Source organism: Furipterus horrens, unplaced genomic scaffold (genome assembly GCF_987537825.1).
Source record: "Furipterus horrens unplaced genomic scaffold, mFurHor1.1.pri manual_scaffold_5, whole genome shotgun sequence".
In the NCBI taxonomy this organism is placed as follows: Eukaryota; Metazoa; Chordata; class Mammalia; order Chiroptera; family Furipteridae; genus Furipterus; species Furipterus horrens.
In genome coordinates this window covers 57,786,336-57,802,191 of record NW_028327175.1, presented here as the reverse complement: position 1 = coordinate 57,802,191, position 15,856 = coordinate 57,786,336, and positions in this window count along the sequence as shown.

The following is a 15,856-nucleotide window of genomic DNA, read 5'->3' as shown; positions in this document are numbered from 1 at the left end:
GTTATATAAAGGATTAAATGTTGCATAGTTTAAACAACCTAAAACAAGGATGGTACTTAACACTCACACACACACATACAAAATGATTCACTAGTAAAAGAAAAAATATTGAGCCGTTATGTGTGAAACATTTCTGGTAAACCACAAATAGCTTTACCAATTCTACCTGAGTTTCTTTACATGGTTGATGTTTAATTAAAGATATAGAGGAGATATTATCACTTTTATTTGGTCTAGAGAAAAAGAAATTATTTAGCATCGAACCTGAAATCTTGGAATGTCAGAGTTTCTAGTCTTTCAATCAGAAATTTGTCAGGGACATACAATTCAGCCAACAAGCATTAACACAATGGTACCCTTGGGGGAGGGGGTACAGAGTGTGGGGGGAAAAAAAAAGAATGTCATCATTTTACCAGCTTTCATGACCAAATCTACTTTTCTAAAGCTTCAGTCTTGGTATCTTGAGAAAAGAAGCAACTCAAAAGGAAGTGTGGTGGAAATTTCCAAAATACAGAGTGTCTGTTTGGATAAAAACAGTGAAGACAGGCTTCTATATTTAATGATGGGGCCTGGATTGCCTGTCTTCTGTGATCACTAGCTCTGTGTGGTACACTTTGGTGACTTTATGATGGTGTAATCCTCCGATGAATGAAGCACTCCCTTCCCTTCAGTGCTGTTTATTCTTAGCTTATGCACACAAAGAGCAGAGAGTTGTCAACAACACATCCAGTTTATACACTGAATACTGCTAAGAGCCAGCTGACTCAAGTGAACCAAGAATCTTCTGTGTCCTGAACGTCCTTCATTCATTCACACGCACAAATATTTATTCTGCACCTACTATGTGCCAGGCATAACAACAGAAAAGGTTAATTGGGGAAAAGTGAAGAACAGGGGCATGGCAGTGGTAGCGCTGGAGGAAAAGGAAAACATAATTTGGGAATGGATTAATAAAAGGGGAGCTTCTTTTCCTAACATCCTGTAAAAATCTGTGCCTCTCAGTCTAACTTGTCAGTCTTATTAATTAAGTGTCCGTTTCTAACCTGAACCATAGGATTCTAGTGAAAGGGCCCCATGTTGGTGGGTCTTTCATTGTTTTTACTGTCATTCCCATGGTGGTTGAAACTAGTGTCCTATGCCGACACTAATTCTCTAAAATAATTCAATCTTAAAGAATATACAATGTCACCTATTTCAGAGTAGAGAACAATGGAGATAAAATGATTTTTTGCTTTTAATGAAAAAAACATAAAGTTCATTATTATAAACACCAATGATCTATTAGAAAACAAACAGATTAAAGTGAATATTCTCATGGCACCTAAATTCAAATACTTTTGATATAATAATTTGGGAGAAGAATTAAAGGAGAATGGAAGACAGGGGTTTTTTTCTAGCTGGAGTCTGGAGAAGTTGTAGATCATCTTTTATCTTTAAAAATGAAGTCCTGCCCTTGGAGGGGGTTGTGAATTAGTAGTTCTGGCCAATGGCAGGCTGTTTTAATATCATTCTGTGAATTGGGACAACAGAAATAGCACTTGTTCAGAAAATGTTTTCAACTCATGATTTCTAAAAGTCGCCTCACTTATCACTATGTCAGAATATTTTCTTCAGTCCATTAGAAGCAGGTTTTGCCTTTCTGCTGCTTTCAAGGATTCCAAAGGTTCACTCACAATGTCAGACTACAATAAAATTCAGCGTAATGTGAACCACTCTATGATATTGCCTTCCCTTATTGCCTCTCAGTTACACTGTTCTAAATGCAGTAAAAGAAAAGTTGTTCTGAATGGGACAGATAGAGAAATGAGTATCATTCCCTAAGTTGAAAAGTCACAGGCTGTAATACGCTAACAGCTTAAAGGAAAATTTTTTACACCGATGATTGGTTATGCGGTTTGAATGTCTGAGTAACCTGGAAAGCTATCATATATAAGATTGCCTGTTACAAATCACGGTGGTTTTTATGGCTATGCATTCCACAATGGGCAATAAAGCAATGCCCCCACCAGCTACAAATGTATGGATGCATTTTCCTGGAGAACAAACCCAGCAGCATTATGATCATAGGAAAGGAGAACTTGCCACTGGCTCTGCAGAGAAGCCCCTGAGAAAATGAGGTGCTTCTTTTTACATAGAGGTTTGACTCTCACTCACAGGTCAGAGCTAAGGAAACAAGCTCTGCCCAAGATATTCTGGGGGTTGTAAACCCAGGAATGCTTTGAGAGCTGCCAGTAGGGCCCCAAATGATCCTGAGCCGTTTGCGTACAACCTTGGCACAGTACAGACCTGTCTCTCTGCATTCATTAGCCTGAGGTGAGTGTCTTGACAGGAAGGCAGGAGCACGTGACAAGGCTTAGCTTTCTATGCCTTCTGAGGACATTTAAGCAAAGCAGAAACTTCAGGCTAGCAGCACTGATCTTTGTAGGTGATGTCAGGAGCATTCCAAACATGAAAGTCAGATTTAAAATACTCACAGTATATAATGGTTATTTTACATATGGTCATCTGTTTATTCAAAGATGAAAAGGAAGACTGCCAGACAATTCTGGCCTACAAATACCACTAATCCCAGTCATTATTTTAAGTGCTTCCTTCACCCTCTAAGAAAAAAAAAAAAAAAAAAGAGAGAGGAGGGGGTAGTTTATAAAAACAAAACACTCAAAAGTAACATTTCAAGGATAATTATACTTATATTTTGAAGTAACTTAAGAATATGAATGATTCCTGCCCAGCTCACAGCTTGGGTAGTTTTGTGCAGAACTCCCACTAACGATCCCTTTGCCCAGTACTTAAAATAAACCCATCTATTCCTTCTCCCAGAAAGAAAATAAAAATCTCAATGGTCGCAGTGAAATTATCCCCTGAGACAGAGTGAGTCATCCAAGCCACTGCAGGCGAAAGCTCACTTCTTTGAAAACTTGCTCCCTATCTTCCTTCTAGGGAACGGGAGCTACTGGCCTGTGGCTGGAAAACACAAGACTTTACTTATGCAGACACAGTCTCAAAAAGTTTTGTTTAAGGCTAATGCTTCAATATAAAATTATACTTCCTTATTTATTTTCACAATAGAATTAAGAGAGTAGACCCACAGAAAGGAGTTCGTACTAAAACGTTTTTAATTTCAATTAAAAGTTGCAACATTTGTCTCATTGGAAATTTTTTGACTTATTTTCATACATAGCTTAATTCTGCAAAATAGTGAAGTTGATCTGTGTACTTACTCAAAACATACTTAGTATAAAAAATATCTATAATTTATTATATCTTTGACAGTTTTCCTTTAATATTTGTGAAGTTATGCTGACTATACTAATTTTACAGTTGTTCAGTAAATGCTCATTTGTTGAAAAATCATAAAGATTTTATTGATTAGAATCCCCCTATCTTACCATCAACTTTATACATAATATATTCATTTACTAACCTCAAATCTCATGAATTTATTTCTTAAATTATATCCTTTTCATTTAAATTAATACAAAGCATAACAAAATACCTACCATTATAACATATTTCATGTCAGTGAAATTAATAACTTTTATAATGTTGATTCATTGTTTTCTAGAATTTTTAAAAATACCCCCCCAAAATTATTCATGTTAAATATTGAATTTTCATTGTCCTAAATTATTGGGAGTTGCTCAGGCATTACAAAAATTCTGAGTTACTCTAACTTAAAAAATCTATCAATATTCACAAGGTTCATTAAAATTAAGAATCTTCATGTTATAGTTCTAGGCAGTGTATTTTCTGACAAAAGTTTTAAGAAATATAATAGGGAACATTAGTGAATGTATTATAAGTCCCTCTTAAAGGTATCAGTGCTTCCCATTATCTGTAAGAATTTAGAAACATAACAGAGGGAAATGCAAGAAAATCTATGTACAATGCCATATGCTGAGCCAAATATAATTAAGAAACCTTAGACTCATGCCAAAAAAAAAAAAAAGAAAAATTACTGAATGCTTATCTTGGTGAGATCAGCTCTCTCCCTCAAGACTTTGCCCAAACTGATAAGTTCATCGAGATAAGCCACTGCCTCGGGCACTATTATGTAAATGAGAACCAGAACCAAACATCCTGAGAAATCTCCAAAGGAAAAAAAAAAAATACAAATACAAAAAAATAAATAAATAAATAAAACAAATAAAAAGTTAAGGTTGAAAAGAACTTTAGAGGTCATTGCTGATAAAATTACCTATTTTCAGGAAATAAAAGCAGAGTTGGAGAAACTATAACAAGCACCCTGAAAATAAAGTTTTTTAGGAAAAAAAAAAAAGGAGAGCTCCAGTATGATTCAGTAAATTAATTATATAACTAAGGTTTAATGATTTTCATAACTTACATAAAATAAATAATAGACAAATTCAGAGGTTCCAGCTCTCACTTTCAGAATTTCTCTCCACTTTTTGTTGTGTCTTCCAGGTGACGTCTCTGTATCCTACTTCCTTAAGCCAGTCTTCACCAAACTGACTGATGATTCCGATTAAAATACTAACTGCGGCAGTTTAGCATGTTACTGCTGAAACAGATATTTCCATTCCATTGAAGACTACAAGCCCTCAAGATTCCAGTGAATGACTAAGAAAATTTCAAATGGTTGACAAATAATGAGAATAATGTTTAGTTCCCAAAGAGCTTCAAGTTTTTCCTCAGGGGTGGACATCAAGTCACATACACACCTGTGACAGTCCTGATGGTGGAAGTTACTGAATTATGGAGATGACATTTGCAACCAAGGTAAACGGTACAGTTTTTTTAGTTACTCAATTATGAATTCATAGACTGCTAAATAATAATAAATGCCACTCAGGGAATGACTCCATTACTTCTCCAAAACATTTTCATGGTGCAATTGCTAGGAATGGGAAAAGAAATTGGTGGGAAATGTGTCTTCCTTTGTGAACATACACATCTTACTAATTAAGCCATGTGTTGTAATTTTATCTAAGCAAGCAAGAATGCACATAAAAGTGCCTAAATTGTACCATAAGAACTTGATCTAAAACACAAGCGTGGAATAGACTAGTAAATTATCACTAAGTGGAAGGTGGTAACACTAGTAGTTCAAAATTCCTAGTCAGTAAAGCAATGTTACACAAATTAAAGCCCCAGGCATACTCTTCACATGGGTGGCACAGTGGTACAGAACCACACACTCCACATGGAAGGATTCTGTCTGCAGAGGTCTATGACAGAAAACGAGACAGGCAAAGAAACTCACAACATGGCACTTCTTAGACGGGAGTCATTCTTTGCAGGGGAGATTGTCTTCGTTGTAGTCCATGGTCTAATGGACAATACTGCTGTGAAAACCCCCTGGTTTCTGTGACACCCTGTACTACACCCCTGAACATCTAAAGCCACTGCGACTCTACATATTTCACTGGAAAGTTCCAGTGAGTCAGCTACAAAGTCCAGAGATGCTTAAAAGTTATCATCACAAACTTCTATAGCCAGGTTGTCCAAACTTAGCAGCAAAGGGTCTCCGATAGGAATGGCCATGCCATAAGACCAGGCAGATCCACTGGTTTAGCAGAAGTATTGGAGGCATCTAAGCAGCAGATACAGTGGGAAATCAGGTGAGGACTGGGCATATCTGGGAGCTCCATAGGGAAATAGCGAGAACTGCAGGGATTTAGAAGGTGAGATTTTATATGGTGGGGGCAGCCAGGGTAGTGAAGTACCAAACGTTCAGTTCATATATTGACCCCATGCTTGTGCCATCATGTGTACTGACCTCTAAAAAACCATGTTAAGATTTTTGGGAAATTGGATGGTATGCGTTCAACACAACAACGTCAGCAAAATTGTGAGAAGAGGAGAGGAGAGGAGAAGTGGATAGGTATATGAGAGGCAAGAAATGACTAATAAAACTGGCCCCTAATGCAGAGGTGAGGCTAAAACTATTCTGAAGTATCCCACAATTAAGGCTTTCCATCTTCCACTTATTTTTATATCACTTTCTCTGACATTCCAAAATCCAATTATCAGGCAGCATTTATTGTTTCTTTCATTTGCCTGAATCGAAAAATCTTAAAATCCCAAATCTGAGCAATATGCCCCTTCTAATCTCCTAAAAGATGGAAACAAACAAAAGTTTGTTAAAACTGTAAAGGAGGAATGAGTAGGCCCTGTCTGAGTAGAAGAATGAAGTGCTCTTCTAATATTGACATTGTGGGCTTCTTTTCTTTACATTTCTTTGCCCGTTTAATTATTTCTAAATTCCCAGCTATGGTATGAATGTTTCAAATATTGGCCAGTTGTTATATGAGGTATTAGTATTTCAGTGTTTATAGTTAATTTTCCCTATCAACTTTAGTTCTGAACTGCAATGAATACTTTTAAATAAAAATGGTGGGCAGGGGATTCTGCTACATCTTTATGAGCTGCAATGTATCCAGCTTAATTCATCTATACGAAGTGTGATGCTCAAAGCAATGATGCTGGCTCCACAAAATGAACTGCGCATGGACATAAACATTATTTAAGGCAAAAGAACCTGTAAGTCCTCTTGAATGTCAATGATATGCATGGAGAGAATTTCTTTCATAGATACATTTCCCAATGTGTCTGGTACAAGAGATTCTTAAGACAGGCTGGGGCACAGATGTTGTACAAAGCTACACTTCTTTAACAAATATTTATGCATCACCTATCACAGGCCAGGTACTAGGCAATATCCAAGGAATACAAAAATGGATACGATACAATCCTTATGCTTAAAAGGCTTACAGTCTAGGTTGGGAGATAAATATATCTTCAAATACTATACAATGTGATACGATAGGGATAATGCCAAAAATAGGGGAAATGCAGAAGGACTTACTGACTACCTTGGAGCGTCAGAGGGTGTTTCACCAAGGACATTGGAACCCAATCTTGAAAGAGTGAACATATATGTACAGATAAAACTGCACAAGACATTCCAGCTATGGTCAGAACATGGTTAATATTTGATCATTCACAGCTTGGTATAGCAACAAAGAAGTAATATAGAAGAGTCTGAAAGGCAGATGCTACATGAAGTCTTTTTGTGCCACACTAAGGAATCTAGATTTTATCCTGGAGGTGACAGCGGGCCACTGTAGTTTCTTAACCATATTCAATAATCTTATCAAAAGAACAAAACATACAATTTTAAAATTTAGTTATGCATTTAGTTACTCTCACCCCCTTAGAATAATTTGCCTAGTACCACACCCCAGACATACAGCCAGAGCAGAGTGACCCTGGGCCTCTTATGTAGGATTTGGGCCCTAGAGAGAGATTCTCCAGTCTCCAGAAGGCCTTTTATTTTAAAGATCATTTCATTCCCAAACCCAGGCTAGTATTTTGCAATATACCCAAATGGCATAGAATTCAACCCAACATCAGAAGTATTTAGTAGATGAGATTTCATCTTGCACACCAGAAAAATACAGTAAAGCTTTCATGTAAGTATTTACAGAATGATGGCTTACATCATTTTTGAAACAGTTCAAAAACAAATGAGAAACCACCAATATCCTCCTTCACCCACCAACAGTAAAATCCACTCACACTGCAGATTGTAGTTTTACGGTTTTAAGGAGTAATAGGGTAATAGGAAGTGTAAGTATTCGAGTCACTTACATGATATATGAGGTCTATCCAGAAAGTATCTCACCATGTAATATGAGAAAGAGACATTTATTGATGAAGATACAAAATGCAAGAAACATTGTACATAAGACAATGATATCTCAGTCCCCTTCAAAGTAGGCACTTTGGGATCTCACAGTTCTTCCAGTCACCACCAGCTGCCCCGTCATATTTTCCTAAATTTCATCAATGGTTTGAAATCAAAAGTGCTTTTAGTTTTTGGAAAAGCCAGAAGATGCCAGGCACCAAATATGGTCTATTGGGGCACTGAGTCACCTGAGTGATTTGATGTTTCACAAAAAAAAAACAATGCACAGATATGATGCATGAGCAGTCACATTGTCATGATGAAAGTAACGATCACCAGTTGCTCACAGCTGCGGCCTTCTGAATCATCTGAATAGTTCCCATGGAGGAATGTTCAAGCTTAATGCAAAATTTGATATAGATCTATTACTCTACCTAGTCATTTTGAGTGTGATAACCGGTCACACAGTACACATGTTCTCTCAACGGTGTCTACTGTCCCACTGACTAGTACAGTGAAGTTGTCATTATTCATGCATGGGTCTTCCAGTCCACTCTTCTTGGCTGCCAGGTTACATTGATGTTGTGCAAATCTTTCTTGTTATATTAACAATGGCTGGACTTTTTCCGGATAGAACTTGTATTTCTGGTATTTCACAAACACCTGTGAAGAATAACTTATCCTCACTTCTCTCCTAACAGCTATTGTGCCAAGAGGTGAACTCAAAATGTGTACTGAAGAACATAATTATATGTGTGTACTTAGAGAAAGGAATTTCTTTTAAAATTTGTGTATATACAAATAATTACATATCTACAAATGAACCGAACCAAAGCCCTGGGAAAATACTGGCAGTAAGAAAATCTAGGGTCCAGACAGATTATACACTTCTGGAATTAAAAACAAAATAAAAATTAAGGAATAAGCTAAGGCCAAAACTTCATAAATCTCGTGAATGAAACATTATTTCCAGTTTGTAAGCTATTATTCAAGTATAAAAAGTCATCATCAATATGATTCTTATGAAACAACCTATGAGAATTTTCTCATTCTCCCTTAACTATATGAAAACAAAGATGTTAGCTGTGGAAAACATTTCATAAAGATTTCTGCTTCTTAAAATCTTTAATTGACAATGGAAATAAGACAGGCATTAAAGGTTATCATAATTATATTGATCTTCATTTTATTTCCATTAACAACTTTTTGTTAACTCTTAAAATTATACATTTGTTACCTTGACCCATTATTTAGATGCCTCAATGGATCTAAAGGCAGTAATTTAGGATTTACTATGTGAACTTTCAATTGACATATTTTTAGTACAACATAAGGTGATCAAAGGAAAATGTGGATCTAGATTAGAAAATATAGAGTTGTCTTATGAAAGCCACTACCCCTCCTAGTTCAAATCTCCTTTCATTCTTAATTTTTCCTAGAAGAATTTTTTCACTAATATCTTTAGCTAACTACTTACTTGTGGTCACTGGATCACTTTTACTTTATTAATGGATATTCAAATTGTGTCCCTTTGCTAGCTACAAGAATGAAAATATTTGTAAATGATGTATGATAATTTAACTTTACAGTTGAAATGTATACTTGTTCATTATCATTTACAGCTCAAAGGACTCAGACTGTATACATGGCATTGCAATTCCTACAAGAAATTGTTGAGATTCAGGAATCATGAACCATGCCTAAGTTCTTGGAAACTATGTGTCTGCTATGGTGGCTGTTGGCTCCTATGAATGGAAAAAAGTGCCACAGAGAATTTCAACTAACATGAAGCAACTGTTCCAAAGAATGTGGCTTAAGATTTTCAAAGACAAGTCAGACAGTTAAAGCAGCTGTACTAGAAGGTGACCAAGCATAAGAATAGATGGATCAAACAACAAATGCATCACAAGACAAGTTGGAATTGCCAGGACTAACTTTTGTATTTTTACCTGAAAATCACTCATATTTCAAAAGCAACTGGATTAAAATAACATAAACATAGAGAACAAATTTCAAAACTGAGCAGTGGTAAATAAAATGCTAAATAAATGATGTCCAAAATCAAAGGAATTAGAGGTTATCAGAAGCTACCTTGAAAATGGGAACTACCTAAATCCTTTATGTTCTTTTGAAGATAGCACATATGACAATTTTAAATCACACTAAAATTCAACTACAAAATTCTCCCAGAATAAGTTAGCTTCCAAAAATCAAACATTTTCAGAGAGCCTATAAAAAAAGATAAGTGTGAAGTGTAGGCCTTCTGTGGAATCACCAAAATCTCTTAGCTCTTTATTCTTCTTTATAAAAAGTTTCTCTGCTGAAATATAATTTAGAGAACATGCAGAAAATAAATGTAAGATGGGCCAAAAAAGTATGAGGCCTGAAGCTCAAATGACAATTTAGTGAATATAAAAGTTATTAAACTTCAACCCATCTCTTCTTGTTAAATGCAATTTGTTATTTCCTAAGGAAATCAGTGCTTGACCAATACCATTGTGAATTATTTATATAAATTAAATAGGCCACTTCTATAGAAAACTTTAGGTCAGCAGCAGATGTTGGTAAATTCCTACAGAAATGCATGCCCAGAGAATTTTTTTTTTTTTTTTAAATGGCAGAAATCTGCTAGCTATTCCTGCCTTATCTGCAACAGCTGAGCAATCTTTCAGTGCCACGCGGAGACGGAAAACTTGGCTCAGATATAGCGTGGACAAGCTTGCCTTAATCACATTGCTCTTTTACATGTGCACAAGGACATCAACATTGACAGTACAGAGTAAAGCAGCCATTTGCTGAAAACAACTGTCAACGTTGTCAAGTTTTTGGAACCTCTTATAATGTGATTTGTATGACAAATCTTGTGGCATTTTGTTTGTCAGCAACAGTAGTGAATTTCCATGTATCTGGGAAGGCAGGAGAACTGTTCAGAAGTAGATTGGGTTTCTTTACACAGACTTTGTTAAAGGAAAACAGTTATTAATTTTTAAATGACAGGTATCAAATACATCTAGAATTTTTTTAATGTAATTTCATTTAAAATATCACATAAGCGTAATTCCCCCTTCCACTCGAACCTTGAAAAATTGTAATAGTTGCTTGATTTTCCTTTGTTGCACTCCAGATATTGAAAACTGTTACTGTAAAAATATTAATATTTTCTGAGATTGGAATCTGTAGCAGTAATTACTAGGGTGAGCTCTAAATGACAACAGTAGGTTCGGTCCTTTTCGCAAGAACTAAGTGTTCACTGCTATATAGTTCATGAAATCGGATGTAACAAGCTATAACTAACCTAGCAGCACACTACTGTTATTCAACAATGTACCTATTAAGAGACAATTACAGCGATCTTATGGTTCATTAGTTTTTCAACAATTCCTTTATTCCTACTCTGAGCTGCATTTTTCTTACAGCTAGTCCTTAATGTGCTTCACTCATTTGTCCTACGGCAAGGTCCTCCTCTGCGTGGGTGGAGTCCACTTGGACTCGCTGTATGAGAGACCGCATATCTTCCCATGTGCCTGCCAAAATGCCCTTGGGTGTGTTAGATCAGCGTGCTTACCCAGCCAAGAAAATCTCAGGTTCTTCACATCTACACTAGTTATTGTTCCTTTAGAACAGATTTGACAAAGTCTAGTGAAAGAATGTTTTGTACATTTCCTTTCATGTGGATCTGGTTAGAGAAATCCAGAAAAGATATGCTCTCCCTTTGTTATGATTCTTTCTTGTCTTCTCAAACTATACTGAACATAATGCCTAGAATCAACCTTATAAATAATATGTTCTCGTTTTTTTATTGAATCAAATTAAATGATAAATAACCCGAGACAGCACATCTCAAACAGAACTGGGCACATTTCAAGTGTTCCAAATCCCCATGTGGCTTGTGGCTGCCATACTGGATGGCAGAATTCTTAAAGACCTCAGTTCTAGTACTTTGTCTATCTGCTTATGACATCATATAAGTATCTTTGCTGTTGAAGCTCATTTTCTCCAACTATTAAAAGGTCTATAACAATTGCTGTCATATTTTATCTGCAGGTAGTTTGTGCTAACACGTGGAAAATACATTTAGAAGTAGTCTGAAAACTAGGAAGTTCTCCCCAGTTTTTGCTATTTTTTCATTTTCCAGAATCCCTCACTTTCCCTCTTTTTTTTTTTTTTTTTAAGTTACTGGCTGCTAGTTAATATCATATATGTTTTATGATTTTAAAAAATTGCTCTCCAACACTAAAGTACCAGTTTTTTCTCCTCTCAATAGCAGTTTGCCTTCATGAAATCCCAAGCTTAGGATAATATCAATAGATTGCCCCTTCTGTGATAGTCACTATTTCTAAAAGACACTTACATGTGATAGTTTTGGAACCCTTCCGTCTTCCAGCTGGGCTTTGATACTTCTAGACTAGAGCTTAACTAGGGTCAAGGATAATGCAGACACACAAGCAATGTACCAATGATGTATTATAGAATTGTACACTTGAAATTCACATAATTTTATTAACAAGTGTCACACCAACAAATTTATTTTAAAGAAAATGTAGAGATAAAAGACAAGACCTCTGTAATTATATTTATTTTAAATATCCAGCTTATTCTCTGTTTATAAAAATACTTAAAATTGAAAATTATGTACATGGTTGAACTTTCAGTAACTATATTTTTAGAACAAACTAAAGGTGTTCACAGGAAAACATGGTTCTAGATTAGAAAATGAGAGAGTTTTATGAAAGCAACTATCCTTTCTATTTCAAATCTCTTTTCATCCTTAAGTTTTTCTAAAAGAATTCTTTTCTTTTTTTTTTTTTTGCTAATATTTTTTAGCTAATGACTTTCTCACAGGAAGAAAATGCCTAGGTAGAAAACTCTGTTTCATATTCCTATTGTTCCATTTCTTTGAATTCTGAAAACCTCTAATGCCATATCATGAGTCTATTTTTTTTTAATTTTTAGTTATTATTTATTTTTAGGGAGAAAGAAAGGGAGGGAGAGAGAAAAAGAAACATCAATGTGAGAGATAAACATTGATTGGTTGCCTCTCGTAGGCACCCCAACTGGGAACCAGGGACCAAATCCTCAACCCAGGCATGTGCCCAGACGAGGAATCGAACCAGTGACCTTTTGCCCTGCAGGTTTGTGCCCAACCAACTGAGCCACACTGGTCATGGCCATACCATGATTCTTACTGCTTGTCCTCCTCCAGACTATTTCACATTTATTTCCATCTTCTCCCTCCTTTTCTGCTTCCCTCCCTCCTTCTTTCTCTTTCTGTCTCTCTATCTTCCCCTGCTCTCTCAGTCTCCTCACTTAATGCATTTTTTCAGACTAAAGCTACACTGTAACCACACTTCTTTCCTGTCTTTACTCTCTCTTTAAAGCAGCTTGTATTTAGCATCTGGCAGGCCGTAAGGTAGCTGTGGAAAAAGAACTTTGAATTTCTTTATTGATTTTGAGAGAGAGAGAAAGAGAGATCTTCTTGTTTTTGCACTTATTTATGAATTCATTGGTTGATTCTTATATGTGCCCTGACCAGGGATCGAACCTGCAGCCTTGGCACATTGAGAGGATGCTCTAACCAACTGAGCTACCCAGTCAGTGCTGAAATTTCTGTTTATTTGTATCCTAACTACTATATGATATCTTATAAATATATGTTTTTAAATAAATTATAAATTTAACATATAAAATATATGAAATTATAAAATATCTTACATATTAATCTGTCAGAATCTAGAAGTATCACTGACTGCCCATCTCATCTACTATCACAGTAAAACAGCAATCTATCTGAACAGTTATCTAAATGTTGTGAGGGTTTTTTTAATGCTTTTGAATACAATCTTAATCACCATTTCCAGTGATGTGTCTACATACCAGCTGCAGCCCTTCTTATTAGAACATCAGTACCAATTGATTTTCTAACACATACTTGCAATGTCTATTGTATTTCATTGTACACTGTACACTATTGGTATTTAGCCAAAGTTAACAGGGGAAAAAAAGATTTTGTACACAGAAAACATGGACCCCAAAGAGTTTCATAATTCCCAGGAGAACAGAAAAATCAGGTACTCAATGTCAGACTAAATGGCTTCTTACAGTTAATGTGTTTGGTGGCCACAGGCTCAAATCATTCTCTCCTCCAGAGCCAGGGTTACTCAGCTGTATAATAAACTCCAAAGTCTCTCCTTCCTAAGGGGTTCAGGATTCATGGCTTTAATTTTGCCACTGATAATATGAAATGTACACTCCATACAGTACTGAGCAAGCATTCACTCTCAGCCTCCACTATAATGAAATTCTAATTGTCTCTAAAGTTTAGGAAGGATAAAATGGTTAATCTCCATGATGACAAAAGGAAGTCAGGAAAATAAAATGACACACTTGAATGAACTGTGGGAAATAAAGTGCACAACATGCGATAATGCCGGGACTCCGTGTTATTGCGCATTTCTGGGCTGAAAAGATATGGCTTGATGGGTAATTTGTCATGCTGTGCAGTAGAGAACAACAGTAAAGAGACTTCAGACAGAAGAAAATTACACAAATAGTAGGGTGGAAAGGTATAATTGAAGATGGCAAAAGATTGAAAGGAAGACATTTAAAATTACTGTACTGACCTATTAAATGCACTTGGGCGTGGAATCCTGGCCTCACAAGAAGAGGCATTAAATGACTGCGGGCTGCAACACTAACGCAGAGCGATGCCAATCTCTGGGCGCTCAGAAAGAAAAACACAATGCACAGCCCAACTGAACCGCCTCAGCCTGCTTTCCTTCCCAGAGGAGTCTTGGCTTCTGTTGAACTTAGGAAAAGTTTTCTAAATAAGTTTTGCCTTTTAAAATTATGAGTATATTTAATTTAGTATTTGGGACGCTTAATTCCTTAATTTTCTGAAGTCAATAAGTCTCTGTTCTGTAAAACTACAAAACCAATGTAATATATATTTTTAATGAATCCACACAGGAGGATTTTGCTTCTCACATCCAGTTTCTTCATGATCGAAGAGTCCAGGAGAGCAGCGTGACATTGTTCGAAGCACAACCACAAGTCTGAGAAGCAGGAGACATGAGCACTAGCTCCATCTGTCCTGCAGGCTCATTAATCATGCACAGCTCTGGGTCTCAACCTCACTAAGCCCAAGTCCCATGCTCTGTAGAAGGAGAAAAATTTCTAAAGAATTTTTCCAGTCCCGTGATTCTACTCCAAACAGCAGAACCTCCAGAAAGCTTCTCAATAAAGGTTATTTCCTTCTCCTTTTCAGGTTCATAAAACAGGGGCTCTCCCAACCAACTATACATTTTTATGGTACATGTCTGTCATCTCCTTTGTTCCCTTAAATTAGAGAAATATGCCTTCTATCTGTCACGTAAGATAATTACATGAAAAATATAAAAGTATCTGCAATGTTCATTAATTATAAAGATCTTTCTATTTCTTATATTTAACTATATAAATCACAACTTATCTTTTAAGAATTGGTTGTTAATGACAATACAGTAGTAACCCCTTATCCAAAGGGCATACTCCAAGACCCGCAGGGGATGCCTAAAACTTCAGTAGTACCAACTCCTATATATACTAGGTTTTTTCCTATACATACATACCTATGAAAAGTTTACTTCATAAATTATGTACATTAAGAAATTAATAACAATAACAGTAAAATAAAGTCCTCACTTGTTTTGATAGGTTCTCAGAAACTGCAACTTTAAGTCAAACCTATAATGAAACTAATTTTACCACAGGCCAATTGATACAAACAAGAGTTAAGTTCCCACAGCACGTTTCTGGTTACAAAAACATTGCCAAACTTCTAAATAAAGACCCCAAAATTTCTAATATTAAATAATCAAAAAAGTGTGAGTCATACATACATTTAAGAAAAATGAATAAAAACAAGTAAGTAAATGATTATCTAACCCATTTATTTGCTTAGCATCTTAGATGGCCAGAGCATGCACTGGCAGTTCAGGGGGTAAGGAAGGATCCAACCCTTTATAGACAGGCCACCTTTCCCTTGCCAGGCACACTCACACGCATGCTAAGTCACTCAGACTGGGACAACTGAGACACACCAGTTCACTTCACATGTACATTTGGTATGTGGGAAGAAACCGAAGTACCTGAGAAAATCCACACAGACATGGGGTTGTGGGAGGCATAGTGCAAACAGTGGTCTTGGTTGGGAATTAATTTACTATT